General features: G+C 40.3%; 1 pseudogene; it reads right to left on the minus strand.

Moving 5' to 3' along the window:
• The window catches only part of LOC107727333 (CMP-N-acetylneuraminate-beta-galactosamide-alpha-2,3-sialyltransferase 1-like), a 17,280-nt pseudogene that overhangs the window by 3,444 nt on the left and 9,008 nt on the right, over positions 1 to 4,828 (minus strand).

The raw sequence follows: 4,828 nt of genomic DNA on the forward strand, positions 1-4,828 counted from the left end.
TTTTAAAGTTGAACTTATTTTACCTTGCTGCATTTTTAGAATGTTGTGTCCTGCATGAGATGCTGCAAAAGCCATGAGATGTGAGCGTAATGGTTATGTAATGTTAATAAGTGTAGAATTGCACTGTCTGCTTGATCTCGTGCATTAATCGTCGTGCAAACAGTGAGTGATGTTGAGGCAGGTGAAAAGCATTTGGTTAATGGTGAATACTGTTGCCGAACCCTGCCTTGATATAATGATTGACAGGTTGGCGGCTCGGAATGCATTTTCAAATCCACATTGACTTAAACTACATTCATCACGGGGTATTTAATGAAAATGTAATTTAAATGTCTTAAGTGTAAGTGTCAATGCATTTAAGAAAACTAAAAGACATTTAAATCACCATTTTGCTACTCTTTTGCTATAGCCTAACATTGGTTCAGAATGCATTTTCGAAATTCGCACTGCATTATGCTACAATTATCACACGGTATTATGATGGAAATGCAATCCCAAGTGTCCTGTAAGTCTAAATGCATTTAGGAAAAACAGCATTTAAATGATAATTTTGCTACAGTTTTTGCTTGGACATGTTAAACATATGTAATCAATTTGGGGAAGGTTTTCATTTTAAAGGGGTCATATGACGTTGCTAAAAAAGAACATTATTTTGTGTATTTATTCATGCCAGTGCCTTTGGGCAGAATTATGAGAGAGCCCACTCCCTTGGTTGAAAAGCATCCCCACACATGGATGGTCTCAGGATGCTTCACTGTTGGCACAACACAGGACTCATGGTAGCGTTCACCTTTTCTTCTCTGAACAATCCATTTTCCAGATGTCCCAAACAGTCAGAAGGGAGCTTCTTCAGAGAAAATAACTTTGCACCAGTCTTCTGCTGTCCAATCCTTGTACTTCCTGCAGAATTTCAGTCTGTCCTTGATGTTTTTCTTGGAGAGAAGTGGCTTCTTTGCTGCCTTTCTTGACACCAGGCCGTTGCCCAAGTCTTGGCCTCACTGTGCGTGCAGATGCTCTCACACAAACCTGCTTTCATTCCTGAGCAAGCTCTGCACTGGTGGTGACACTATTCCGTAGCTGACTCCTCAGGAGGAGACGGTCCTGGCACTTGCTGGACACTCTGGGACATCCTGAAGACTTCTTCACTTCTTCACCTCTCTCCTTGAAGTTCTTGATGATCCGGTAAATGGTTCTTTTCAGGTTCTATTCAAAATGCATGTAGCAATGTGATTTGCACTCATGTATTGTTCATACCTTGAATCCGCAAATAGGGTTAGAAATGTCTGCTGAACTTACATAGTTCATAGTGTGAATCACCAAACACGTTACGAAATAAAATGCATCTGATCACTCTACACAGTAATCTAGAAACAATGTGAATGAACAACACAACAGCTTAAGCAGCAAACTTTGCAAAACACAAAATTTGTCACTGCCAAAACTTTTGGCCATGACTGTATATAGGATACTAGCACTTGAGAATGACCTGAAAATCAATAGTTCTCAAAGCAGAACATTGGTTCTGTCTAAAAGAATGTTTTGCAAATGTGTGAAATAGTTCAGTTACACTCCCCCGAATTCAAAAAAAAAACTTTAACAAGCTCCAGGTGTGTGTTGTGTAAGACTTCCGTCCTTGAATGGCCTCCTTTTTCTTCATGAGAAAATGGCGCAGTTCTGATTAATTTGGGATTTTTTCAACTAACAAGGACATTTGGCAGGTTTTTGCATGTAAGTTATGTGTTGCATGAATGACACTGGTAATCCGAGCCCTTCGTGTGCTCATGCTAAAAATTTAAAATTCTCACTCACCTTATGTCTGTTGGCATTTACGCCTGGCCTTACTTTTTTGTAAGTGCTATTAAAGACAAGAAAAGAGCAAAATGAAGACATACGTGAATAATAAGGCACCACCTGATTAAGATATGATCTCCACAAAGGGAAGAATTCGTTGGTCATCTTTTGTTGTCCTGGAACAAGTACATATCAAAATAAACAATTTTAACCTTATCGCCAAACCCTAAGCCTAAATTAATAATTTCTACACCAATAGCAGCATAACAAAAGCAAAAATAATTACTGTTTTCAAAACAAAAACTGGCAAGGAGGTCTATAATGCGTATGGCACATAGTCTTCTAGTTTGTACTTGACTAACTGGAGCCCAGGTCAGGAAGCAGACAGACTGGCTAAACTGACCGTCTGCTAACTGCCTCAAGTCACAGAATTCAGGTAGGTCTCCGCACATAGAGACTCTTTCACCTAGATATCATACTATAGAGACTGTGTCTGTTCCCCGAACTATCCCTTTCTATACGAAAGCGCTTTTTGTAAATGATATGATCACAGATCATAACTTAGATGTGCTTTGTTTGACAGAAACCTGGCCAAAACCAGATGATTACATTATTTTAAATAATGTAAGATTACTGTTATAAACATGAGACACATCCAAAAGGTAAAGGGGGAGGTGTTGCTACAATTTATAGTAATATGTTCAGTATTTCTCAGAGGTCTGGTTTCAAGTATAATTCGTTTGAAGTAATAGTACTTCATATAACATTATCCAGAGCAACAAGTGTTAATGATAAATCCCTTGTGACGTTTGTACTGGCTACTGCATACAGGGCACCATACAGACTTTATCAAAGTGCTGATTTTCTATCTGAGTTAGTGCTGGCTGCAGATGAAGTCTTAACTGTTGGTGATTTTAATATCCATGTTGATAATGAAAAAGATGCATTGGGATCAGCATTTATAGACATTTTGCACTCTATTGGGGTCAGACAACACGTGTCAGGATCTACTCATTGTCATAATCATACTTTAGACCAGTGTTTCCCAACCTTTTTTTAGTCGCGGCACCCTTTGGAAATTTTAACAAACTTGTGGCACCCTAAAAAATTTATTTTGTCACAATATTTGAATTTCTAACTTCGAGAAACACTGCTTTAGACAATATTGCTACATGGAATTGATGTTAATGGCATTGAAATTCTGCAGCAGAGGGATCCGATATCATTATCTAGTCTTGTGTATACTCCATATAGCTAAAGCTGCAAATTCAACTCCTTGTTACAAATATGGTAGAATCATCACTTCTACCACTAAAAGACTGCTTTGTAAATCTTCCTGACTTGTCTCAATTCCTCAGCAAATCCAATAGTTCAGAAAAACAGATGTTGTAACAGAAGCTATAGGGCCTTTCGCACCGCGGGAACCTTTTCATAGTACGAGAACTAATTGTGGAACTACCCACTTTTTGGCGTTTTCGCACCGCCAGGACTGGGTGCGATTTTAGTACTGGACTGCCTTTTTCGAGAACCAAATTAGCTCCTACAGCAGGGTCTAACCAGCACAACTGGCACTACCTGTGACGTAAGTAGACATTGATTGGCCAAACGCATACGAAAATGCCCTCACCCACCATGATTTAAAACTCAGTGTAAACATACTGTAAACATTGTGTCAACTTATTTCGCAAGTATGGAGAACAGCGATAGATGGACGGACGCTCAAGTGCAGTCACTTGTAGCAAATGTAGCACTGCCAGTTGTCGTTGGAGATTCTTAGTCCTTCTGTCCGTTCTTTCAATTGCTTTACGTATACGTCGACATTCCATGTCCATTATTGTGAAACCCGCGAGACACAACAAAAACACAGCTCCGATCACAGCGTCCTCCATCCTCCTGTTGTTAATGTTGTTCTTCTTTGTTTCTGTTGTTGAACGCCGCGCACAAATGACGTCGCTGTCGACCGGCTTACGTCACTTCCTAGTACACACTGTCGGTGCGAATGCAACCCTTTAAATGGTACCGGGAAATAGTTCGCGCAAAATCGTCCCAGTACTTTAGTACTGTACATTTAGTTCTGGAACTAAAGCGGTGCGAAAGGCCCTTATGACTCTCTCTTTTCTTGCACTTTAGATACGATTGCTCCTTTACGCTTAAAGAAGATTAAGGAAAACAGTCTGACACCATGGTATAACGAGCACACTTGCACCTTAAAGAGAGCAGCCTGGAAACTGGAGTGCAGCTGGAAGAAGACAAAACTAGAGGTATTTTGTTTTGCATGGAGAGAAAGTACTTCTACTTACAGTAAAGCTCTAAAAACTGTTAGATCTGCTTACTTTTCATCTCTCTGAGAAGAAAACAAACAACCCCAGGCATTTATTCAATACAGTGGCTAAATGAATGAAAAATAAAGCATCAACAGATACAGACATTTCCAAACAGCACAGCAGTAATGACTTAATGAACTTCTTTACTTCCAAGATCGATACTATTAGAGAAAAAATTCTGACCATGCAGCCGTCAGCTACAGTATTGCATCAGATAGTCCACTATAGATCTCCTGAGGAACAATTCCGCTCATTCTCAAAGCTGGATGCAAAGCATTCTCATTCTTATTCCGGCGTAACAATCAAGGAATTTTGCTGCCGTAAAATAGTCCCCAGCATGCTCCCTGTGCAAGCAGGTGGTCATGTTGGTTATGTTGACGGAAGTTAGCCTATTTTCAGGCGCTGCATAATATCATTGCGCCTGCTGCACCCATGGAACGGCAGCAAAGTTCCTTGATTATTACACCGGAATGAGAGTATAGTTCCTAGCCATATCGGCCTAGAAAATCACAACTTTTCATTTTCCGTCGGTCTTAGTACACGATGTAACTACAGAAGAGTCAAGTTTTAAATAGGAAAAATATCGAAACTCTTTGGTTGGTGGTCCTGCTGGTCCAGCTTGTGTGGTGTCTGGGTACCTGGATACCCATACCGTCTCGCTGGTTCCTGCGGACCATCAGACTCGGCTATGCGATTCAGTTCGCCCGGCATCC

This window comes from Sinocyclocheilus rhinocerous, unplaced genomic scaffold (genome assembly GCF_001515625.1).
Source record: "Sinocyclocheilus rhinocerous isolate Xijiao unplaced genomic scaffold, SAMN03320098_v1.1 scaffold1154, whole genome shotgun sequence".
NCBI lineage: Eukaryota > Metazoa > Chordata > Actinopteri > Cypriniformes > Cyprinidae > Sinocyclocheilus > Sinocyclocheilus rhinocerous.